The sequence below is a fragment of the Camelus ferus genome, chromosome 4, assembly GCF_009834535.1.
Source record: "Camelus ferus isolate YT-003-E chromosome 4, BCGSAC_Cfer_1.0, whole genome shotgun sequence".
In the NCBI taxonomy this organism is placed as follows: domain Eukaryota; kingdom Metazoa; phylum Chordata; class Mammalia; order Artiodactyla; family Camelidae; genus Camelus; species Camelus ferus.
This window is the reverse complement of record NC_045699.1, coordinates 35,274,403-35,300,955: the sequence shown is the minus strand read 5'-3', so window position 1 is coordinate 35,300,955 and position 26,553 is coordinate 35,274,403. Positions and strand designations below refer to the sequence as shown.

General features: G+C 42.2%; 1 protein-coding gene and 1 long non-coding RNA gene across 2 annotated transcripts in view; one reads left to right on the top strand and one right to left on the bottom strand.

The window, feature by feature from the left end:
* TRPM3 (transient receptor potential cation channel subfamily M member 3) overlaps nt 1-26,553 on the top strand; it is a 466,869-nt gene that overhangs the window by 411,652 nt on the left and 28,664 nt on the right.
* LOC116663151 lies at nt 1,354-10,730 on the bottom strand. The gene is made up of 3 exons (XR_004319254.1): nt 10,403-10,730; nt 2,360-2,434; nt 1,354-1,922 (listed from the first exon to the last, which is right to left on the bottom strand). It is a non-coding gene; the product is annotated as an uncharacterized LOC116663151 (long non-coding RNA).

Genomic DNA, 26,553 nt, shown 5'->3' with positions numbered 1-26,553 from the left:
AAGGGCAAAACAACACTTTAAAAAGCCCACCTGTGATCATTCCCTTCAGAGATTAAATGTACTATTTTTCCCGAAGAAATTGCTTTTCCATTTGCATTGTTTTACCTTTTCTAGTTTTCCTTTCTTCCCCCAAATGAGATTAAGCCCCCATGGTGTCTTGACAATGGGATATTTTAGGATGGGAGAAGGAGAGAGGTGTAGGTGTGTTTATGAATGGCATCCTGTCTGTCCCTCTACAAGTGGCCATTTATTGATGTTGTACTATGAACCCAGCCTAGTGCAACAGACACCACCATCTGGCTGAATAAGAGGATCTATTATTGTTATTTTGAAAGAAGGGCTGATTGTAGTTTAGAACTTGAAAAATCCCCGGGGATGAAAGAGTGATGTTTTGTGTGAGTGAAGTATGAAAATAGATTTTTGACATTGTTAATTAGATTTTTGGTGTTCTACATGTGTAAGGATAAATTTCTACCCCATATCCCAATATGAACCAACCCAGCCTTGGATGGATGCAACCTTCATGTCGCCCTTCCCCCAAACACTTACCTTCCTTTTTGACGTTCTGAAATTGGCTGCAATGGTAGCCACTGTTCTAAGCTAAATCAGCCAGTTTTCTGTCTCGAGTGCTAAAGAGTATTTGTCCTTTCTCAAATGGGTCTAGAAGGCTGCCCCCAAATCTGTCATTACATGTGGCCAAAGTCATTGAACATCCCTGTCCTTTAAATGACTCTATTTTCATGTCATGGTATCAGGTGAGCCCAAGAGGAACTGGGTGACACCCCCTCTCCCCCAACCAATCACTCAGAACTGCCCAGGAGACCCAAGTACCAAGCTATTTGAGAAAGGTACAAATCATTTATGCTGCCCTACGGTGTCTTGCCTCTTTTCTGTGCCGTGTCCAGGTTGGTTTGTGAAGCATGTGTTCAGGCTGAATTGGATCTCATATCCACCTGGACCCACAGCCCTGCCCGGGGTCTACCAGCCCCATCCTGTGGGTGTGCCCTGTGTGGGCCTCTCCCAGTGCTGCTCATTCTCACACACCTCAGAGCGGCTCATTTCTAACGTAATGCACGTGCTCCATATCTAACTCTTTGTTTTCAATTGCAAAATTGCTGAACCCCTTTCATGTTTGCAGAAATATTCTTTCTTAATTTGGATGAACGTATACATGGCTATATAATGGGGCCCATGGGGTGGGTTATTAACATCTCACACCTCAGAAGGGAGGACAGCTTTAATGCCCTCACTTCTGGGAGGCAAAGTTACCCAACTACATATTTTTCATATACGTTCCACTTTTTCCTTATAGTTTATCCTAAACCCAAGACTATCAATAAGGCCAAAAAAGCTAGAATGAGACTTATATGGTTTCTTTCCAAATGTGCTTAAACACTAAAAGCAAGAGGGAAAAAAGAAAAAAGAATGTAAAGTCACAAAGTGACTTAGGTACTTCACCTCTAAACCAGGTTGGATTAACGCAAACAATAGTCGAGCCTTAATCTCAATTATCTGTAGAGGCTAAAACGTTTGCTTTGGTGTCAGAAGTGAGTTCAACAACGTGTTTGGAAACAGCAGGTAATGAAATTCAGGAAGGGACAGTGATGATCTGCTCTGTCTAGACATTTTGATTAACACTCTGATTAACTGATGGAAATTGAACTTGCTGTTGTTGTCTGACTGGTGGGTTTCTGCCTTTTGTTTTTTTCAAATAACCCAAAATCATCTCAGGTTTTTATGTTTATATACTAGCTCTCTAAGACCCAATCTGTGGGCTACCATGAGGGTAGTTGGGCTCTGGGTTGCTTAAAGCATTGCTACCGAATGTTCACATCCTTTTGGGCATCTCATTAAGGTGAACCATGTTGTGTGGCTTCTGAGAGCTGGTCAGGATCCCACTGGAGCCGGGGGGAAAAGGCCACCTAAGGAAAGAGGAGCAGCAGAATAAATTTCCAGCATATTCATGCCAAGGCCTGGGAAAAGCTAAAATTAGATGGATTCTCTCCAGCTGAAAAATCTGGTTTTATGTTTTGGTGTGTGAGGTACACCAAAGGTTGGAAGTACGCCTTTGTTGGCAGAAAAAAATGGGATGTCTCTGGCTTCTTTGAGTCTCTGGATGAATGAGACTTCCCTTTATTTATGGGCATCCTTGTGTTGCATGCCGTATATACAGATTCCCCAGGCTGTACCAGGGCAGGGGAAAGATGAGTCATGCTCTTGAATGCATTAAATCGCCATCTAAATTCAGTCCTTCTTTCTGTCTCTCTGAGCATTTTCACAAGTTTGTTTAGTGACATGAAAGCAGGATGTCCAAAACTTACTTTCTAGCATGACAACTTATTTGGCCATTTCTACTCACCTTAAATTAGTTATCCAGTCTACTTAATGCATGGGTCACATTTTTTTTTCCTCTTGTTGCCTGGAGCCCTTCCATCTGAAATTAATAGGTTATCTGGAGTAAGTGGTTTTTGTTGTCATTGTCTGGTTTATTTTTGCTCATTTACTTAGTACTAAAGTTTTGCTATTTAAAAAAAAAATGTCCTGTTCTTTTGTACGCATCTTGTCTCTTTGATTTTGATTGGATTTAAAGTGTTGTTTTTGTCAGGAAACGAGGTGCATGCATGTGTGTGTAAAACTGAAACACTTTTCTATATAACTTTTCTGTCTCAAATGATTTGTTGCTCACTTCAGGTGTAGAAATTAGGATAGTTTAAGGCCAGTCTCTAAAACACGCCTGCTATGGTGAAGCTATTAGAACAGTAAGAACAGAGAAGATGGCTGTTGTGCATTTCAATCCTTCGACTCCCGTTCTGGAAACTCAGGGCTCTACATCTGTTTGGTATTCAGGACCGACCTTCTCTAATGAATTCAGAGCACACTAATGCCTAACAGCTATAGAGCGGGGAGTGCTGCCTGACCAAAGAAAGTATTTTGGAAAAGAAAAACTTGAGCCAGTGCCAACTTTTGGGAAAGGGGGGAATTGTTTTGCTGGGCTTTGTTTTCACAGATTGCTAAGGAAGCAAGTCAGTGTGAGGCCCCACCCCAATTTTCTGTCCCTGAAAGTCAGATTACACTCTAGAGAATACCCACCCGCCTTGTTCACTGGTACAGACTGAGACTTACCAGTCTTACAAATAGCAGAGCTACCCATCTACAAGCCTTTGTGATGATTCAGTACACTATTGTGACCAACATTTGTTCCACTGTCATCGTACTCGTTTTAGCCTTTGCTCACAGGTTAGGCTCCATTTTTAATTAGTTCATTCTTCATTCATCAAATATTTATTTTGTTTCTACTATGAGTTGGACATTAAGGTACAGAAATGCACATGACAGAGACATTGTCTTCAAGGACTTTACAGTCCAGGAGAGGCAAACTGACATGGACAATATATCTATATCTACATATAGGTATACATGGAGATGGAGCCCCAGAAAGAAAGTAGTCATTTCTTCCTGGGGTGAGAGTAGGGGGACACAGAAGATGGAGAATGGTAAGGCTGAGCTGGGCCCTGAAATATAAGTAGCTATTTGCTAGGCAGATGGGAACAGGGGGGTGTGAAGGAAGAGAATTGCATTCCAAACTGAGACTTAGCATGGAAAGTCCCAGGCACGGCAGGTAGTTTAATATGGCTGACTGCAGGGTGATGAGAGTGAGAGTCAGGAGGCAGGAAGCAGGACAGACGGGTCTGAAGAGAGACACAGGAGGACAGATCTTAGAGGAGTCACACTGCGTGCTCAGGGTAGTACTGTGATCTGGTAGTTGGAGCTATTAAGCAGAATGTAAACGGTCCGTAAAAGGGTTAGAGATGGGAGGTGAGAGGACCTTAGCTAAAGCAGTAGCAATTGGGATGGAGAAGATAGGCAGCAGGAGACTCTAGGAAGGTAAATCAGAAGGACTAGACCGATGTCAGATGGTGCAGAAGGTGGTAGTGCAGGAAGTGGATGAGGCTTTAACATGGAGGAGTTGAAGTTCCAAGATTTCTGGCTCAGTCTAAAAGGTGCTGTCATTTAGTGTGATAGAGACCCTGGTAGGAGGAACTATGGGGGGAAGGGGACTTACTCAGTTGGAATTTGAAGTTTCCATGGGAATTCCAGAAAAATTATGAAAAAGACTCTTTTATATATAGCATTCTGGATCTAAGTAGAAAGAGCTGGACTGGAAATACAGATTTGGGGATCAAGAATATAAACATCAGTCAAAGCCATGGGAGTGGGTGAGCTCTCCAGGGAGCACAAGTAGAGAGAGAGGAGAAGGCCAGAGCAGAACACTGAGAATGGAGGCGTCAATAGTATCAAAGAGAAACTCCAACTAGGTGAATATTTAAAAGAGTCCATTTAATTAGACCTTTAGGAAGTCACTGATGACTTTCTCCAGAGAATTTTCATTTCAGTGGGGAGTGCAAAAATCAATTACAGTGACTTAAGAGTAAATGAGCAGCAAGGCAAAGCATTTACTAGGGGAAAAGGAGAGGAGTGTTATATGTGTGTGGCAGGTGTCAACGAATTGAGTCTTTGAAAAAAGGAGTAACGTTTTGTAATCACCCCTCAGGAAAGTCACTGACTCACTACATATCAAAGAATTGCTTAAGGCCACCTCTTTGCATAGTTAGGTTGTCGGTTTTCTCAGCTGAGACTCAGCAGCCCAGATCAGGAAAAACAAACAGTTGGGTTAATTCAAGCCTGAAGCTTTGCTATGCCATTTCGGCAGAAAGAAAGGGGACTAGGGATTTGGAAGATGCTTGCAAGGATTCTTAAAATTATGCAATATGAATTCTAAGATGGAAGGTGAAGAAAATAAAGGTATAATGTTGATTACTACCTCAGAGGGGAAAGAATAGTCAAGGGCCTAGAATTCTAGCCTGAGCACCAAGTGCATTGAGAACCAAGGATCCTGAGAGTGGTGATGATGAGATTTTGTGGTCAGAGAATGGTAAATTGGCATTCAGAAATGAGGTGGAACAATTTAGGGTAATAAGTCCAGGGATGGCTGTAAGAATGGGTTCTGGGAGATGCTGGAACTGAGGTCAAGCATCATGAAGCTAGGTTCTTCTCTGTTTGTCAGTACAGATACTGAAGTGTCCATACTAATGACAAGAGAGGGAGCGGACAGGAAGACTTTGATCAGGGTGACCTGAAACTCAAAGGAGAAAGGACTTTTTGCACAAGAGTGAAAAGCAGTGGTTGAAAAGATGCGGAGTATCAAGAAGAATGTAGATGTTACTTACGGGAACCACAGTGGTGGATGAACAAGAATGACAGTTTCTACCCTAGAAGGTTATAGGAAGGAGGTGTCTTCCTGCAAAATGGGTTTTAGCTAAAGCAAGAAAATGGGACATTGTGCTTACAAGTGTAAGAAAGCAGAGAAGTTTGTGTTCAGTGTTGAGGGTATTCTAGAAGGCTCTGGGGAAAGGGCAGAAAGGGAGAAATTATGGGAAAATTAAGTGGGCAGAAAGCCCAACATCATGTGAGGACAGTAGCATAAGGCAGCATAGTTCACCAGAGGAGTTGTCATTGCACAAATAGAGGATAATAGGTAAGAAAAGAATTGTGGAAATAACTTTTCCAGAGTTTCGAGGCAGCTGGAGACCAGAGCCCTAGTAGTAGCATAGAAGGCCAGATGAGGCTCACAATCTCTAGGTCTCACAGACAGACAGAGTAGTCATTGCTCAAGTTTCCCAGACTGTACTGGGGACAGATTGCTTCAGTGCCTGAGAAGTGGGTATGGCTCCCAGACCACAAATGCAAATCCTACCAGAAAATCAACTTTATTTTTTATTTTAATTCCACTTATATCTATTTTAAACACCCCACCCCTGCCAGTGCTGGGGGGAAATCACGACCTCAGGCTCACCCCTCTTTACGTTCCCTGAGGTGGATTAATGTTAGGGATGGGAGCAGGCTATAGTTTTGAGTCATCTGTCTGCACATTTTGCTGCTAATATGTCCATTATCCCCATCAATGTGATCCTACAAGTCTAGTTGACTAATGGAGGGTCTCCCCACAGTGTCAAATCCCAGACACTTTCTCCCTCTGGGGCCCTGCTACCCCTAAAAGAACTGCCAGGAAAACCATGCAGTCTGAGCCTACAGAGCACATGGAAGCTGGCGTTCACTCTTAAACACCCTCACTGCGTGTGCACAGACACAGATTTCTCTCCTCTCCCCTCCAGTCTTGTTCCTGCCAACACACTTTCATCTGTTCCCCAAATTCTGCTTTCTATTGCCCCTTCTACAAATGCCTTGGAAGTCCTGAGAGCTTGTACATTTGGGCCACACAAGCAGCCAGAAACTCAAAGGCTGTTCCTGGGTTCTGCCTTGCAACTCCTCCTTCCCTGATAGAGCAATACCTGCTGGAAAGACAAGCAGGAAAAATGAGTATTTCAAAATGCTATCCTGCCACACTGATTTAACCATCTTGTAAGTAAAAACAGGGTGCCCCAAATAAAAATAAACTTATTGGCACCAGGCATGATAGATGTAAACTCTATGAAAGAATCATGATCTGTGTCATAATAAATCATCTCACAGTATTGCTACAGGGATTTCTTGAACTCTCAGAATGGTGGTAGGTCTGCCAAATTCTTATAGAATAGCCCTGTCCAATAAATTCTCTGTGATGATGGAACTGATCTAGATCTGTACTGTCCAATACCATAGCTTCTGGTCACATGTGACTAGTGAGCCTTTGCGATATGGCCAGTGTCAATGAGAATGTGAATTTTTAATTTCATTAATTTTAATTAAGTTTTAATTTAAATAGCTGCATGTTGCTAATGGTTACCCTATTGGACAACTCATTTCTGGAAAATAAATTCCTTTAGAATGCCAGCTCTGTGAGGGCAGGGAACACATGTGCCTTGTTCCCTGCTGTAACTTCAGCATCTCAAACTGTGTCTGGCACATAGTAGGTACTCAGAAAATAGTTGGTGTGTGAAATAAGTCTTTTGAAGTAAGGAATGAAAAGAGAGTAGGGTTGTTACCTGCTTTACACGTTCAAAAAAAAAAAGATTTCAATGACTACATGTAAAGGAATTTGAAAGATTTCAATACAGAGGGTGAAAAATGTTCAGTTTGTTATAGAGGAATTTAAAAATTGGATTAAGTTGAATGTAGTGATGATCATGGATTCATTCTTCACACACACAGAGAAAAGTGAACTCCAGTAGGATCCCAGAGTTGATAATTTCCTGTAATTTAGCTGAATCTGTATTCAAGAAGAGAATTACAACCAGGTTCAAGAAATATTTATTGAACAAGTCATCATTCTAGACTATGTACCTCTAGAGATTAAATGTTGGACAGCTATAAGGAAGAGAGGGAGAGGAGGGAGGGAGGGAAGGTAGACCCATGTTGTTGAAGGCAGCTGAGGAAGGAAGAGAGAGTTGGGTGAGCCCAGCACTGGGACTGGAGGAGACCCAAGCAGAGAGCCCTGCTGGCTCCACCCTGTGCCACACAGGAGGTGATTGCCATGCATCCTGTAAGTGCTGGCCTTTCCACAGGCACAGTGTTCTGACCAAATGCAATGAGGCAGATGGCTGATTTCCACTCAAAGCAGAGCAGAGTACATCCCTTCTGATAACATGGCAAGATTTTAACTGATCTGTATTAACAGCAACCAAAAAAATAGACTCATCTCCACCCAGGTTAACTGTTAATAGACAATTCCAGCAAGATTCACGTTATTCATTTTTTTCTCAGATATGACAGAGTCCAAATAAGCCTGCAGCCTCAATAGGGATGGGGGAGTTAGGTGCTCGAGATCTTTTACAAGAGACTATCCGGTGGAGCAAACAGTTTCCTGCTGCCAAATTTCAAACCATGTCTGGCAGGTGATGTTTGATTGAATTGCTTGGCATTCAGCCAGATATTTGGTATCTCTAATATCAGGCCTGAGGTTCAAGATGAGAGCATGCTCAGCAGAAGATCCCAGTAATTTCAGGTCAGAGGTAGAATTTTGAGTCCTCGTCGCAGTGATATACTCAGCTTAAGAAGATGGCTTCCACTGATGAGTTAAAAATAGAGGGGGCTATTTCTCCACCTGGGTTATATTTACACAGGTTTTCATTTTACACTGGACATAAATGTTTTATGGGCTCTTCTGTATATATGATATGTCTCACAATGTAATACAACAAGAAAAAAAGTAGATATTCTGCTGTCACATTTTCCAGATTCTGGTTTGAATGGGTCCATCTATTCAGTCTGCCAGGCACTTTGCTAGGAGCTGGGGATTAAAAAGACATATGTTAACTTCCTTGGCTTTGAAAAAAAGTTTAATGGAAATGATTGACAAGTAAACATATCATTGCAAATCCATATGATATGTATTTCCATAGAGGGGATGTGTAAGGACTTAATTCAAAGGAAAGAACACACTTTTATTCAGGGATAGGTGGTGAGAAATTCTCCTGGAGGTAAAAGTTAAGATGGATCATAAAGGATATTAAGAGTTTCCCATACAGATCACAAGAGGGCATTCTAGACAGAGGGACCATCATGCACAAAGCTAGAGAGAGGTGACAAGCAGTGCCAGGTGTCAGCTTGTGGAGACAGCAGAGATGTGAGACTTCCTCCCTGGACCGGCCAATTTGGGGTGAGTCCCCCCTGTAAAGTGTTCCTGAACCCCCTTTACCTCCCCTGGGTTAACACATGGTATCATACTGTGTTTCCTATGTGTATCCCCCACTGGACTATACATGCATTTTAGGAAGGTGAAGGCCAGGTCTGTGTCCGTCTTGTCCATCATATTCGTGTGAATGAATGAAAACGAGATTAGAAAGGTAGATAGTAAAGGCTTTGTATGCCAGACTGAGGAATTAAGATCTTTTCTTATGGGAAATGAACAGCTCACCTTGTGTGGAACCCCTTTCTAAGTTAAGGCTCTAGTTTATGAAATTCGCAGGTGGTAATTGCCAGGTGGGGATATTGTAGCTGGAAAACATACAACCATGGTGCTCATTTCAGGGAAACTAGGTAAGTCATAGATACGTCCTCTGTTCCAAAATGTCTTCTAAAAGAGAAGTAGCAGGCTTCCAAGAGTCACAACATTCCCTGCATAGGTTGAACCTACTGACTCTTCTCCCCTTAGTGTGAAATATTTGAATCTTTAATCTTAACCCCTTCCCCCAAAATAGCTGAGATCAGCATTCAGGGAAGGAAAAAGAAATGGGGGCAGGTATCGAAGCAGATGGCTGCAGTGGGTGAGGCAGACTTTGAGCAGCCAGAGGGCATCATGAGGCAACTGCGTGCCCGGAAGGCAGGGGAAGTGAGACGCGTGTGGGGAAGTTCAGAGAGGTGGTGGCAAAACAGCTATGCCTACATTGCAGTTCTGCCAAGGGCCCTGGCAGATGCCCAGCTTGCCTCCAAAAACCATCTTCTATGCTGTCTGCAGTAAATTGCTGATGCCTGAATATAGATATCAGGATTACTTGAAGTTCTAAAAACCTCAGTGTCCCCCAGTTCGGCCTGCAAGTGCTAGAGTTCCCAACCCCAGCTTCTCCAGTTCAGCCAGGTTTCCCCTCCTCTACACCTCACCCCTCCCTGCTAGGAGACTAGCAGGTGCCAAAGAGAGGAAGGAACAGAGGAGAGCAGTTAAGGGCATTCAGGTACACCCCTCTCTCACCTTTCCCTTAAGGTCATCCTTTGTTTATCTTCAGGACCATTAAAAATATATTTCAAAAAAAATCTATTTCCAGGAAACTCAAAGGTCTAAAACCCCCCAGGACAGCCAGCAAGAGCTGGAATACCCTCAAAGATGAGTTTTCTTGAATCTCCCACAGTTAGGTCTGTCTCACTGGTTCTCAACCAGGGGCAGTTTTGTGCCACCCTCCACCCCCAGGGGACATTTGGCACTGCTTAGAAGTATTTTTGTTTGTTACAGCTTGAAAGATGCCACTGGCATCTAGTGGTAGAGGCCAGGGATGCTACCACACGTCCTATGCACAGGACAACCCCCCAAGCAAAGAATTGTCCAGCCCAAAATGTGAGTAGTGCTGAGGCTGAGAAAACCTGGTCTATTAGAATCCAAAATTCAACATCTTATGTTGCTTCTCAAAGAAAAATGGCACAAGGTAGTTGCCATCAACATCTGCAAAGTCCTAAGGGACAGATCTGAAAAGATCCTAAATCCTCACAGTCTGAAGCCAGGAACAAGGTGTTCCAGGCCCCTATCCGCCATCCCTGACAGAATTTCACATCTTTCTCTGCTCTGCTCACTCATCTGACCTTCTGACCAAAGACCAAGTTAGGACATCATGCAATTATCGTGTCAGAATGGTCAGCCACTTTTGGCAAACACCAATAGGTCCCATCTCCTGCTCTCAGGCACCAGTTTTGAATAGAATAAATCTAGCTACCATTGCAATAAAAAAATGAGGAGAACCCAGAAGCCTTAACTTACCTTTCAGAATTCATCAAAGATTTGGCTAATCCAGGTGAAGTCTAGCAAACTTCAACACTTCCCTTCCCAAGTTTGTATCTGAGAGATGACAGTGATTTTTTTTAAATAGGAAAGCATCATCCTGTGTTGCCAGAGAAAGTGGCTTGAGCGACCTTAGAGGTCCCGTGGAATTGTCCAGGTCAGTCAGTCCAGCTCGTCATCTGGGATGAATCAGGAAGGAGAACCACACTCCCCGTGATCAGACTCCATAGTCCTAGTTACTGACCAACTTAATACCACTGGGCCAAATTCAAAACCATTTTGAAACATTTGCTAGAGCCAGGGGACTCTCCTGAGTAGACCACAGGATCCAGCTTTACAAAAATCACAGTCCTTGAAGCAAAGGAATGGAGTCTGTGGCGTGCCCTTTTTAATATTCTGAACAAGGGCTTTAGAAGCAAAATGCTCCTGTGAACTGAATGGTTACAGAACTGTTCCAGGAAAGCCAGTTGCTGACAAGTACTTCAAAGTTGCTGGTGCCACCTGAGGAACATTGTGTTCAACCTACCAGAGGCACCGTCTATGGCGCATGCGGCTCTATTATATAGCCAGTAATTGAATGTACAGGGTGGGGGACACTGCCATCAAGCAGGTCGTGCACTAAAAGACTAGATTCTTTTCAGTGAATTCAAGATGATATGCCCTTTCAGAAGTCTACATAAAATAACCAAGTGTTGAAAATGTCACTGCTTTTTGAAAAATGTACGGCAGTTGCACTTAAGCAGATTGTACTAAATATAAGGATTCCTGAGTTCTTTATTAACTGTCAGGTGTGCTACAGAGGCTGTGTCATGAGTTTCATGGGTTTCTTCTGATGTTTCTAGGTGAAGGGAAGTCAATTAACATTTGCTGAGATACTATTACAGTGGCTGGCCCCAGACCAGACACAGGTTATACTGCACCCCGCTTAATACTGATGTACTGTCAGTGGACATAAAGAGCAGAGATTAAATAACTTCTTTACCCCACACAGCCAGGGTGGCAGAGGCAGAATTGGAACCCAGGCCTATCTAGCCCTGAAGTTGGTGCTCTTATTTCGCCATTATAACAGAAGGCTGCTTCCATCTGATTCCACAGACCTCCTTTCTACCTTACACTTCACTGCAGTGACTGGACCACAGTCATGCATTTCGTTGCTTAGTGACTACTTGTCAAGTGCCCTGCTTGGCACCAGAGAGAAACTGGTACATGAGAGAGGCCTCATCTTTTCCATAATTGGGAGATACAGCCTGCTCGGGGCAGGAGGGAGATAGACAATTCGTAAATAAATAAAAGAGAGAGTTTGGGGTAGTAATAGATTCCATTGAGAGAAAAAATCCAAATAGTAGGCTAGGGAGTCATTGGGGTGAGGAGTGGGGATACAGTTTTACATTAGGGGATCAGGGAAAGACCTTGGAGAGAGATTGTATTGAAAATATGAATAATGAAAACAGGTGTGGCAAGAACTGGGGAAAGAACATTCCAGAGGGAACAGCGAGGACAAAAGCCATGTGGTAGGAAGGCTTTAGATGTGTTTTAACTAGGATCAGAAAGAATGCCAGTGTGACTGAAGTTTAAGATCTAATGCAACTCAAGTTGGGGCTGGGGATAGCTCAGTGGTAGAGCGCATGCTTAGCATTCTTGAGGTCCTGAGTTCAATTCCCAGCACCTCTATTAAAAACAAATAAAATAAAGCAGCTCAAGTTGGTGTAACATGTCGTGGTGGAATTCCTGGATTCAAATGTGTGACTTAGTTCTAAGTTAGGGACTGGATTTAAGAACAGATCAGCAACTCTAATCATTCAGGAAACAGCACACCACTGTATGCTGATAGTCAGGAGGGTAGGGAATCTTCCAGAAGGCAGGGTCCTCCAGAATCAGGAAGGGAGCTACCTCTACTTTTGGAGCCATCCTGTGGCCTCACTGACAGGTTCCTATGGCACTGGGATGGTGATAATTTGGATACTCTCAGAAATACCCATGATGGGTGAATTAGACACCCACATGAAAAACACAGTGTACCTACAAAGAGGAGACTTACCTGTCTCTCTGAGTATGTCAGAATAGCATCCACCATCAAAGCCGTGAACATCCCACCAATGGAAACAAGAATGTAGCATTTGTAAGTGAGAGCTGATGGGTCAGAAAATTACAAATTGAGAAGAGACAGCTAAAATGTATTAGTCCCAAGATACCAGCAACATGCACTGGATATAACATACTCAGGGAAAAACAGATCTTACAGAAGACTTTGCTTTGAGGAGTGATCATTAGTCTCACCGCAGTTCAGATTTACAGAGGGCCTGGTGTACATGTAGAACTCAGTTAAGCACAGTTTGAGTTAGTGTGGCAGGGACAGCCCTGGACAGAACCAGGAACCAGAAATTCGGAATCCCATCTCTGTCACCTCTGATAACTGTGACCTTGAGCAAGTTAGTTAACCTCTCTGTGCTTAGGTATTCTTAACAAATTAAGGACAGTAGGAGGTCTGCCTTGGTGTGCTCTCCCCCACAGGAACTCTTAAGAGAAAGAGTAGTCCTTCCCCAATGAATATAATAAGCCCAAGAAATACAGGAGTTCATGCATATTTGTGTTTATGAAGAAGCAAAAATCTGCATCAATGTCATGGTATGATGTGTTCAGAGAAAAACATTAATAAGTAATAGCCCTGGTGATGTGCAGATGTGCCAAATTAATGAAAGTGATACCCGAAGGACTGAAAGTTTGGGAAAGAATGAAACAAAATTTGCACATTAAAAGGCACCGTACCAAGGACTATTCAGGGATTAGATGTTATTGGTAGTAAACAGGAAGGATGAAGTGGGGATGCTTGTAGGGTTGAGGCCCTTAAAGCCGAAGTTTGCAAAGCTATTGCTTGAGCCTCCTGTCCCTTCCAGCAGGGAAGCCAGCTCCAAATATGTACAGGAGCCTTGAGTCATCCAAACAGCAAGGTGCCTTCCAACCTCTATTCCGCTGTATTCTTTTAAAACCAAGCATATTGAAACAGTTAAGCCAAAACAAGCTGTTTCAAATAGCATGCCTCTCTCTACAGCAAAATAGAACCAAAGTTCTATTGCTACTGACCATCATGAAAAGCCATGATCTTGCTTGCCTTACTGTATCTGCCTTCTAGCCAACCTGAAAGTCATTCCAAGCAGCTAATGCAACTTTTCATCTATTCATGGATTCAGCAAATATTAGAACCTACTCTGTTTCAGACACTCCTGTGGGTGCTGAGAGCACAGTAATGAGTAAAACCTGTGAGCTCTTGCCTCCTGGGAGCTAACAACCTAGTGGGGGCATCAGATGTCAAACACAGAATCACAAAAATACTTAATCATAAGCTCTGATAAGTGTGTGTTCAAGAAATAGAAGTGCAATGAGAACATGGAACAAGGAGACTCAGGGAAAGGTTTTCTGAGGAAGTGACTTTTTGAGATAAGCTATGCAGAATAAGTAGGAGTTTGCCAGGGGCAACGAGCAAGAGATGAACCCAGGGAGGGGGAGTAGTCTGTGTCAAGGCCCTGAGGTAGGAAGGAGGTAACTCTTGCCAGTTAGTCCTGAGAGAAGACCAGCATGCAAGGGAAAAAAGAGTTTGAAAAAAGCTGAAGGGCAAATGAGGGTCAAGTGGTACAGGGCCTCCTAGGCTAATGTAACGATACGAATTTGCTCCTACATTTAGTGGGAAATCTATGTTGGGTTTGATGCAGGAATTGAGGTGTAATAATGATGGTGGTAGTCGTGGAGGGAGTGATATGTGTGTGTATGTGATGTGAACTGCATGATGTGATCAATCAACATCAAACCAGCGGTTACCATGGGTACTGTTGAGGGCTCAACAAGTACTAGATCATACAGATTAGGACCTGGTAAACATGAATTCCAGGCTCAGTTTTGCCCTCTTGTGCTGGCTATGTGGACCTGAACCCAGCTCCTAGCTGTGGATTGAAGAGATTGGACTTAAACTTGACCAGTGGTGGTTGTGACTGGGGCAACGTGGCCTCCACATTTGGGAAATCTTATCTTGAAAGTTGAGTGTTTTTGTTTGCCCTCCCTGATTGAGGGGCATCACTGGCATCTAGTAGGTGGGATTCAGGGAGAGCCTGTGTCCTGCAATGCACAGAACACCCCCACAATCAAGCACTGTTCTCTGTCCCACTCAGCTTGCCAGTGTGCCAGCAGGCATTCATGTAGGTGAAAAACCTGGTTATGATTACCGGAGTCTAGCTCCATTTTATAAAGATACAATATTTTTGCATGGTTTTAATACGAAGTAAATTTTTCCAGGAATGAAACCACCATGAAAATTGATAGCAGTGGTATTTTGTTTGCTTTGGATCTTTCCCAGGGGTTGTTCACCCTTTTAGTAAATCAACTTGCCAGTGACAGTGCTGCCCACTATACTTGGGTCTTCTATCAGTCTGTGTTTGTGTCTGTCTCATCAGTGGAGTTCTTCACATAGGTGTAAGCATCTGACCCCTTCACCGTAGCTTGTGGAATAGTCAGACCTGAGCATTCACATATAGAAATATTTATTATTTTACTATAAATCACTTTCCTTTTATTTCCCCTTTATTTTAAAATTAGGACATTATATTGATTTTTCTGTGATTATGCATATGGGTAAATTGTACCGTCTAGAAATTTTATTTCAGAACAGTAAAGGACACAGCAGAAAATATTTATTATGAATGCTGTTGGGCCTGCTAAGATTGAGAACAACTGAACAGGCATGTCCAGTGCTCCAAAATGCTGTGATTCTAGGAATTAGCTATTTACTATCTTTGGATAGTCTCTTGGTAACTTTAACATGTAGAAAATTCTATGTTAAAAGTGTATTTTGTTAACCCAGGGAAGTATCAAGTTTGACGTCATCAGTGAGAATTCATGTGGGTATCATTTACCCTCAATGATGAGACAGACATTTGACCTTTGTGGTTTTCTTCCCCAAATTCCATAACCCCGGTCTATTTGTGAGGGGAAAAAATTAGACAGACTCAAATTAAGTAATATTCTACAAAATGCCTGACCAGTACTCCTCAAAACTGCCAAGATCGTGAAAAACAAGGAAGGCTGAGAAACTGTCACAAACCAGAGGAGACTAAGGAGACATGATGACCAGATGCAGTGAAGCATCCTAGATGGGATCCTCAAAGAGGAAAAGGACATTAGTGGAAAACTGATGAAATATTTAATCAAGTCTGGAGTTTAGTTAATAGTAATGAAGCAATGTAAATGTCTTCACTTCAGCAAATGTGCAATAGTTTTATAGGACTTCAGCATTAAGGAAGACTGAATTAAAGTAAATTCTGTGTACTATCTTTGCAACTTTTCTAAAAAAGAAACTTGAATAATTTTTTATTTAATCTCTTTTAAAAAAAATAGGAAGACATTAGAGGTCCCACATTTAAACATAAGTTAATTTCTCTAAAGATATAAAATAATCATCACATGAAAAGACACAATTAAAGCATGAGAAATGTCATGTTCTCCCTGGACCCTCACACTCCAGGATCAGTGCATGAAGAAGACAAGACAACATGGGAACCACTGTCAGCTAACAAAATATCTTGTCCTTAGTCAGGAAACAAACACCAAGAGACATCATAGAAATGGAGGAAATGGAGTGGGTGGGTCAATCAGATGAGTTCAGACCAAGCTTTGAAAGAGGAAAGGGGCATTGCAGGCAAGATAGAAAGACTGACTGACAGTGGCAAAAAGAGGGATTATAAGGCAGACTATTCTTGGGAAAAGTTTGTGTCAAGCAGTAATGAGATGTGAGGGTAATAAAAATAATAATAGCAAATATTTAAATAGCATTCTGTATAATAGGCATTGTCCCACGTGTTTTTTGAATGCTCACTCATCTACTCCCCATAACAATCCTGTGAGGTAGGATTATTGTCTCTATTTTAATGGGTGAGGAAACTGAGGCATGGAGAATATTACGTACGTATTAGGTTGCCATTTTTGTAGGTCAAAAATGATCTCAGAAAGTTCATATGGTTTGACCTAATAAGTAACTTGCCTAAGGTCCATGGCTATTTTGAGAGGCAGAGCTGGACTTTGAATCCTGACAGCTGGCTCAGGACTCTGAGCTGGGAGCCTCCAAGCCAGAGGGCCTCTTACAGACACGGCCAGCATTTATTGAATGCACACTGTGTACCTGACATTGTCTGAAGCTTTCCATATAGCAACAACTCCTTTATCTTTGCATCCACACTCTTGAGGTAGGTATGATCATCACCCAATTTATAGCCTAGGAAACAGAGTCTGAAAGAGGTTAAGTGAACCGCCAAAAGTTACACAGCTAGTAAATGAGCAGAGCTGGGATTTGAACCCTGGCTGGCTGACTCCAGAGTTCTCTCTGCCACTCGTGTATTTGGAGGTATGGTGTGGCAGAATTTGGACTGAGACAAGCTTTCACTGCAGTTCAATAATCTGGAGAAGAGAGGCTTCTCCTGTCAAATCTCAAAACAGACACTAAGGGCTTTGCATTTGGAAGGACACACAGGAAGTTATATTTTCTGACCAGCTCAAAGTGAATGACATTGTTATTCTGGTGGAATAGAAAATTGACTTCATAATCTTTTCAAAAAATAAGTAAGGAAATAAAAGAGAATAAAAGATAATGGAGCAAAAGGAGAGAAAGAGAATGTGAAAGACTGAAAGGTAGACGACAGAAGGTATTTTAAGTGTTACTGTGCTGAAGATATTTGGAATCAAGTATTTTATTTGTAATTGGCTAGCTTCTCCCTACTCTTAAATAATTGGTTGGCCATTTAATGGACATTTGGTGCTTGGATCTACTCTGTCAAATAATTAGTGGTCATGTCATAATCGCCCAATATTCAGTCTACTTAATTTATACTTGGATTCTCTTAAGCAGAGAAGAGAAAACTAGCCAAATGTTGCTCTCCAGCAAATTAACTTTTTAAAGTTTCATTTAATAGTATGACCTAAAACTTTACTGATTTTTAACCACCAAGTAAATCCAAATTAGCAAAAAAACTCAAAGAATATTTTAAAATGCAGTTTTCTTACTTTTACCTGTGTACAGTATCTTAAGTTAGGCTAGCTATAGTTTACCTGGCAAGAAGACTACACAAAGAAAGAGTCCCAGAATCTAAAGTAATTTTGATCTTGAGTATTAAGTAATTCAGGTTATCAAATCTACAAAAAGGTGGAAACACCCTTAACTTTATCTCTTTAAATCTCAAAATAGAGCAGATTAGGTCCCATGAACCATTGTTTGTGGATCAATATTCTCAGTCAGGTCTATGAACATGTAAGTTACACTGGAGACAGGCCTAAACAAGGCATAAGTATAAAAGGATTAATTAACCAATTCATGTGAACATTAAGTGAAACGAGCACAGCAATGAATGTATTACTGGCATCACTCTGCCCACTTGGCCTTGTATACTTGTCATAACAATGACAATTCTCTCTCATTTTGAATCACATAAACATGACTATGAACATCTCTACTGGTCTCAGATGCTGACACACAGACTTCTACCAGTTAGTAAAGCCAAGTCCTTTGCTTGATATTCCCAGACGTGACATCACTGGTTACTATTGTAATGTGGGACCAGTTGGAGCAGTGTGTTTCCATGGCAACCATCAGTGTAACCAGTTCCTTTACCCACCTAGTAACATGAAATAATAGACTATTCTTTATAACATATAGCAAAACAAGATTTGGTTTTGTTCATTGATTATACATTCTTTTGTGTTGGTCCTCAGCCTCTTCTCAACAGAGATCATACTGCAAACCCAACACTGCTATGTTAAATGAAGCTATCAGTCATGGTGGGTGCAAAGAGCTATGCCTAGGCAAACTGCTTCTTCTTGGGTCCATCTACACATTCTGGTAAAGTGGAGAGATCTCTATTTCCATGGGTTAAAAATAGACTGTTTACACAGTTAACTGGGATAAATGAGACCCATAGAGGGCTTAAATCAAGTCTTTAAGCCTGTGGGATGAAGTGCCTTGTCTAACACACTCTAAATGATACTTCCTGGCCTGGAACTTGTTCATGCCCTTTCCTAAAGAATATCAGTTTACTCGTTTCCAAAGGCACCATCAGACAATAAACAAAATGCAAACTGTGCTTTTACATTTCATTCATTACATTTTCCATTTACATTGAATGTATTAGCCACATAAATGTGGTTCTAAAGTAAGCATATTGGCTATAAATAACTTAGGGCCAGTTACTGTCAATAGTCTTTATAATATGGAAAGAGCATTACTTATGGGCATCACCATTTGAGAGCCACTGACCAAGACAAGAGAATGAAACACAAGGATAGTCTAAATACAGATGTCTGGGCATTCAAACCGTCATGACTCAAACATAACTCTCAACTCTCTCACCATGAGAAATAATACAATGTAGTATTAAGAAGACAGAATCTTAGGTTTGAATCTAGGCTCTGAGGCCTATTACTTGCTGTGTGTCATTGGGCAAGTTACTTGCCTATTTGTGCCTCAGTTTACTCCTCTGTAAAATGAATGTAATATGACCTACCTGTTATGGACTAATTTGTATCCCTCACCCAAAAAAAATTCATGTGTTGAATCTCTAATGCCCAATGTGACTGTGATGGGGCCTTTGGAAGTTAATTAGATTTAGATGAAATCATGAGGGTGGGACCCTCTTGATGGGTTTAGTGCCCTTAGAAGAGAGAGCAGAGAACTTGCTTCCCCACTCTGCCTTATGAGGACACAGTCGCCATCTGCAAGCCAGGCAGGGCTCTTGCTGAGAAACCAAATCAGTTGGCTGTCTGATCTTGGACTTCCTAGCCTCCAGAATTGTGAGAAATAAATGTCTGTTATTTAAACCACCCAATTTATGGTATTTTGTTTCATGGCAGTATGAGCTGAGATGCCACCTTATTTTTTTTCTCATATTTGTCATAAGCTGAAATTTATAAAGCATGCATAATCATGCCTGGGATATAGCAAGTGCTTTGTTAATTGTTTGTCATTAAAAAATAAACGAACGGGTAGGAAATTGTAGAGTGTTTCTTGCAAAGCTTCTACCATTTTGTCTTAATGATTAGCCTCCATAACCTTAATAACCTTTTAAAAAGTTATTATTAATGTTATTATGACAAGGGAGCTAATGTATATGAAGACATCTGACATAGAATCTGACACACTCATCTCTAAGGTGTTTGTAAGCACAACTGTTTGCTATATAATTATAAATGCATGTTGTACCTGAGTTTGAAGCTTGTTTCATCAGACTCATATCATCACTGTTCTTTGAAAGGTTGTAGTGAAAAACTTGGCCATCTGCTGTATCTGTCCAAGTCAGTATGTCCTATTGGGGCCTCAGGGAACCATGATCAAACTCATTCTACTGGACATTGGTTTTATGTCATCTTAAGGAGAATTGCATCTTACACTGGGGTTAGACTATAGCCTGGTCATACATTGAATGCATATAGGAGACTATTCCTTTATGTCTTGTTAGCTAACTTAGCAATCAAGCTTAATTTGATCCCGTCACTTTCTTTTAGCTCTCCTCCCTCTTCTCCCCTCTCTCCTGCTGGTGGGGGCAGGGTGGGTGTGCATGCATGTATGTTTATCATCACTGAGTGTACAGCACAGAGCCTGCATGTTAACCATCTTCTCTTTACTGAATAGTTTTATAAGACATGGAGAAAGGAAGGCAGAACATTCAGTTACAGACTCCCCAAAGTTTGCAACCTACGAACTGATCCACCAGAGCCCAGAGAACAGCCTTTGTTTCACAATTAGGCAAGGGATCTAGTGGAAAAAGCCAACTTGTTTCCTTTCTGTGTAGGACCTAGAAAATAGCCAATTTTATATTGCTTTGTGGTTTAGTGTTCAGATTTTCCCACAGGTCTATTCAGACCAACTTGGCCAACGGAAATGCCACTGCACAGCATTGTTTCAAGTGGAGCTGTGCTAAGCATAAGCTTATTAAAATTGGGAAGGCCGTATTTTCAAAACAGATATAGGACAGCTTTCACATGTCACTAGTTTGTACTTCGTGCAGTGACAAAGTAAAGCCATCCAGTGTTCAAATGTGCTAATCAGCATGGTCAATTCAGTTGACCATTCGTGGGGGGAATAAACCTAGCATCTTTGATGTGTGTGTGGTTCTTATCCAAGTGTAGAAGGAAAGTACAGATTTTATATAAACCATCTATTTCACTTTAAAAAGAAGTGACAACCTTTCTATCATCATGAAGAAAAGAAATGAGAATTAACATCTACCCTTTTTCTGCATATACTTTGTGGTGGATAATCACACTGTTGAGTAAAACTGTAAAAATTTTTCAGACTAACTGCCAGCTACAGCTTTTGGTTGGGTTTTGTGCCTCAGGAAAGGTTAAGATACTTAAAGAACAGGGAGTCTTTGTGCCTAAACTTACTGTGCTTTGACACAGCAGGTACAGCAAACAATTTGCATTAAGGAGTTTAGCAGTGATGAGAAAAGCTGGATTGTGCTCTGAAGTCATTTATAAGAACCTTGTTCCCTCCGAAGCCTTAGACTCTGAGGACTTCTCCTCTCTAGAAAAGTTGATTTTGGTCAAATCAGATTAGAAATCAGCTTTCCCTCAGCAGGCTGCTTGTTTGGCCGACAAAGGCAGGAGAGCTGTTTGCGTGGGTAGGATTGGGAGGAGCCTGAAGTGAGCCCAGGCACCTGTTTTCTGTAGCCCTCCATCTCTTTCTGGTGGATGGACACAGAGGGGGTCTGAGAGCTGCCTCTGCAGACTGCTGAGGACCAACATTCAGCTACTTTCGGCTCACAACCTGGGGACAGAGGGCTGGCCCCTCTTTCATTTAAAGATGTTGGGGATCTATGGGGGAAAACAGAAGGAATGAAGAGAGGGCTTCCTGAGTATATGAAGAAAGCATGAGGCAGGAGCTGAAATGGATGAAGGGGAATTACTCAGCTTCTTTAGTAAAGCCAATAAAGGATTACAGTAAATAACAGTGCCTCATCGTTATGTGATTGGATCCAGGGAGGTCCTTCTAAAGGCCCCACATGATGCTCTCCTTCCCTCCACCCCTTTGAGCTCCTTCCTCTTCTCTGCTCTCCTCTGCATTACGTCCGACACAGGAACTTTCTTGTGGTTCACAGAACACAGCAGATGCACTTCTGTCCCAAGGCCTTTACCTTAGCAGTGCCTGCTGCTTCAAATGCCCTTCCCTCAGATTTCTTCTTGGCCAGTTCCCTCATCCAAGACTGGAGTCTGCTCCAATGGTACCTTCTCCCAGGCATCCACACACCCTCCTGATCCTCCTTGCTCTGCCTTATTTTTTCTCTTCTTCTACAGCAGTTATCACCTTCTAACATACCACTTAGTTTACTGATTTATGATGCTTTTGTTTAGTTTCTGCTCACCCACCCCCACCACCCCTCTCCCAGTGCAGGCTAAAGAAGGGCAGAGATCCTTGATGTTTCACTGGCGTATCCCAAGTACTCAGAACACTGGCACATGGCGGCTCCATAAATACGTGTTGAATGAATGATGAGGGAGTCTTGGCATTATCATCGTCATCATTATTAATATTTTTATTAAGTTATATTCTATTAATATTATTGCTATTATTTTATCAGGCTCAGATACTCCTATTTATTTACTCAATAGTACATAGATGGCAAATGTCAGATCTAGGACTCAAACTGAGCTCAATAAGGTTAATAACATCTTGTAAACTGACTATATGTCAATTAAAAAAAAAGATTAGTAGCTTGTGTCTAGTGACTTAAAAGAATGATTTAATAAGATGGATCAGTTATAGATAGATCCCAAAACAGGGATACAACAAGGAGATTTATTTAGAATATTCAAATCACAGTTAACAGCAAAGTGCCTTTCCTATCTTGTCCCTTTCTATGCACCCCAACTCTGCTTCTCCTCTTGATGGGCCTCTGAGTTTCTAATTTTTAACAGATAAATCTTTCAAGATAAGTGTTTATTTTATTTTAACTGACATGTGCCAGTGTAGCTCTGGGAAAGAAAAAAGTTGTTAGTCCACTGTATGAGGGTACCCAGCTCTTTTGTTATAATGATAATGATGTTTATATTCTGCATACATTTGGTCTCATATTCACAACACAACGGCAAGTGATGGGCCCTGGAATCTGAGCCCACCCACAACAGTGGGGGTTTAAGTAGCGCATGAACTGACTGTGATCTGGATTCTTTGTTGTTTGAGGAGCAGGAGTTGAAGGGTGAAAAGCTCGCGTTTTAGCAGTGAACAGAGACAAGTGGGCAGAGGGGCCTTACAGTAAAAAGAGAGAGAGTGGGGAGAACAGGAGCCTGGGAGCTGGAGGGCAGTAAGGGGAGGAGAGGCCGGACAGGGAAGGGTGCCAGCAGACAGAGCCAGGAGCGTGAGCTCTGCGTACAAATGAATTTCCTGTGTTATCTGTCACTTACCAGGGGATTTGTAAATAATGTCAGCAGGAACTTGTGTTTGCTTATAAACATGTTCCTGAATATTAGGGGCCACATTGATTGTTTCCCTTAAGTCATATAACTCCAGGGGTGCAATCCAGTGGGAATCGGTGGGAGCCAGGAATCGTCTCTGGGGAGCTGGTACAGTCTAGTGTCCTTGATGTGCGTCCGCACAGAGTTACATGTGCACAGCCTGGCTCACTGGGCTGATCCTTCTCGGCCCAAAGAGCCCTGATGTCAGATTGCTGGTTTCTTTTTATAAGACAGTCCCTCTTGAAGAAAGTCCCAACTCTTCCCTCTTCAAATAGCCAACAGGACAGATGTATGGGTTTCTGAAAAAACCATGCAATCCCTTTTTAAACAAAAGCAAACATATTCCTTAACATACGGCATGGGGGCTAAGGTGGAATGAACCCGCAGGGGAGCCTTCCACGGTCAAGGCAAGGAGAATGGAGTCGTGCTCCCCGCACCTGGGATGGAAGGGACACCTATTTCTGTCCTTGGAGCTCTGGAGAGTGTGTTCTTGCAGCATGAGAAGCTGTGATGAGAACGTCACAGTCCAGAGTTACAGTGAAGGGGGACATAGCACAAAATCTGGGAGAGTAAATCATTTATTTTACTTTTTCTCTGAATGTTTTTGGTTTTGGTTTGAGGAAGGAAGAAAAGCTTATCTAATCCTATTTTGCTTAGGCAAATATCAAAGGGAATGAGATGAGCCCTCAGTAAAATTGTGAGTTACACGGTTTTTATTTTTATCCTTCCAGCCCCTCCCTGAGCCCCCCTCCCTTCTCCGCCGCCCCCTCCTACTGCCACGAGTTCCCAGCACTCTGCAGCTTTGCCTGCTCTGATGAAACTACCAGTCTGAGAAGCCAATTCTCTCTAAGATGTTAATGGCTGGGTCCTCAACTAGAGAAATGTAGCTAACAAGAAAACAAACCCACTCAAACTGGATTAAATAAAGATTGACTGTAAGTGTCTTAAGAGGAAACCTCAAAAACATTCAGACAGGAAACAAAGCATGACGTAAGCTGACTGGAAATGAAGCTGGAAGTGGTTTTGGGAAGCCAGAATCTGAAGACATCACCACTCTTGTCTGCGTTTCTCTGCCCATGCTCTCCAGGCTCAATCAATCAGTCATCTCCTTCTCTCTTGCTCTCTGGCTCTGTCTCCACTTTCCTTCTTCCCTTTCTTTCCCTCTCTTCTCTCACATGGCTTACTTGACTTTCAGATGACCTACCATGGTCTGACTCTATTTGATCTTTCAATTAAATATTTGTCGTTCTCTAACTAAAGTCTCTGCCCCTCACTTTAATTTCTAAAGACCACGTCTGATTAGCTGTGAGTCATTCACTGAATTTGCTCCTCGCTTCTTGGGTAATGATGGGACCTGGCCTGAATGGAGTGAGGGGTGAAGAAATTAGGAAAAGGCTTTGTCAACCTGAGAGACCTAGGGCTGCCTCTTCTAGCTGTGAGCAGGGCAGGTGGAGTAGAGCATGTATATCAGGTATCTGTTGGCAATAGATATTGATATGATCTGCTGAAAATGATATGGGGCGAACCACCCCGGAAGGCAGTGACTTAAAGCTATAAGCATTTACTGAGCTCAGGAGCCTGTGGGGTGGTGGATGGTTCTTCTGTCTCGGCTAGGCTGGGTCACATGTCAGGGAGTCAGCTGGCTCTCAGCTGACCCAGCACAACCGTAGCTCACACAACAGAAGCAACTGGAAGCAGAGGCTGTGTCTCACCCTCTAGCAGGCCAGCTCAGTTATGTTCCTGATGGTGATAGCTGGAGTGGAAGAATGGAAACAAAAACACTCAAGGATGTTTTCAGAGTTCTGTTTGGGTCACATTTGCTAACATCCCAGTGGCCAAGGTAATTCACATGGCCAAACTCAGAATCAAGGGACAAGGAACTAGAATCTACCTGTTCAGTGAAAGAAACTACAATCACATGGCAAAGGTGGTTGGAAACAGAGAGAGGAGAGAAATTGGAGCTATGAATGCCATCAGTCTGCCACATCATGGCAACAAACTCACTGACTTGGACAACAGGCTAGTATAGATACACATCCTTTCCCGGCAAGATTTACACAGGATCTTACTGATACTAATTCCTGATCCCAGATAGTGAATACCAAAGTTGGAATTTTCAATCCCTCTCAAATAACAGCAAATGAATGACAGCTTTGTCTCTAAGTAAAGCTGGAAATACAGAATAGCAAGAACACAAAACCACGATAACAGAAGGAATTGAATGTTCTCCACTCCTCCCCTCCCTCACCCACAGTTCACACACAATATACCTAGGCTAATGACACCCTGCTTTCTAACTCACTGGATTAAGAAACGAGCTTATTAATATAATTGTGCTTCCTCAATAGCTCAAAGCTGAGCATTGTGTAACCCTAACCCTGATGAGTGTGAGGCACTGTCATGGGTGACTTTTCTCCCTTTCAGTGGTGGCTGGGTTCTGTGTCGTGCAGTGGGGACTCATTATTTGTTTGCTTTTCTGACAGAAATGAAAAGAATATGGCTTTTGTAAGTGGCCTACAGTTAGCTCCTGGGTTAGATAATCCAGTTTGGAGGCTACTGTGGCCTTCTGCTCCTCTTCATAGATTCATACTGTAATAAAATATCAGGACTAGATGGGCTTCGAGATGATCTAATCCAGGATTTCCACAACCTTTACTTAGTCACATAAACCATTCACTGTTTTCTAACATCTGCCCACTGTTGAATATTTTTAGTTAAATTGGCTCATTTTTAAAACCTAAATTAATTTCTTTTTAAAAATTCACATCATGGCCATAAGTTGAAAAGTCAGTATGATTTGATGTAATAGAAAATGACCATAAAATGAACAGAATGAAAATGCCACATTGTTACGAAATTCTGTCCAGATGCTTGAGCCTTTAACCTGCCCAGTCTTTACGAAGAAGGAAGTTTAGCAAATGTGAGGGAAGTGTTAAAGAAATACTATCCTCAAGCTGACGCATTCTCTCTAATGGAGGCAGGAAGTTAGAAAGAGGCTTGAAAGGGTCATCACTTTCTCACTATCCAATTCGATGCTGTTTAATGCCCTGTTCCTGTATCCTAATGTCATCTTGGACTTTCCGAGTTGTGTGGGCACTGCTGTGTATCAGTATCCATAGTCCACATCCTTCCATTCACGGATGGAGAAACTGAGGCTTCCTTTTCCTCCTTTCTCATGGCTGCCTTTGTACCACATCACTACTGATTTGCATCTTGCCTACCAGTTAGGATGGGAGAAGGGAAAAGAAACAAACCACGAAAGAAGTAAAAGGCAGAGCTGGTGGGTGGTGCTTTTGACTCTACAAAGTTGGGGTTCACCTTGTTTTCAATTACCCCTGCTCTTCGTAACCTCCATTTCTAGAGGTCATTGGCCGTAGCCTATTGAAAGACACAGAAAGACCTCCTTACTTCCATAAAGAAGCCTTCTGCCTGGATCCATGTATCTAAGACTCTTAGATCAGGAACTTTATAGGTAGATATGGCCATACAAAGGGAGGCATCTTTAGTTCTCTTGCCAAGGAAAGCATTGTGTCAGGAAAAAGGCCAAAAGAGCAGAGCTATCTGAGTCTAATTCCTTGGAGTAAGCCATGGGAGCTGTGCTAATGGCATTCTAAATCCTCCTCGGCAAACTGGATGGATTTTCAAAATGA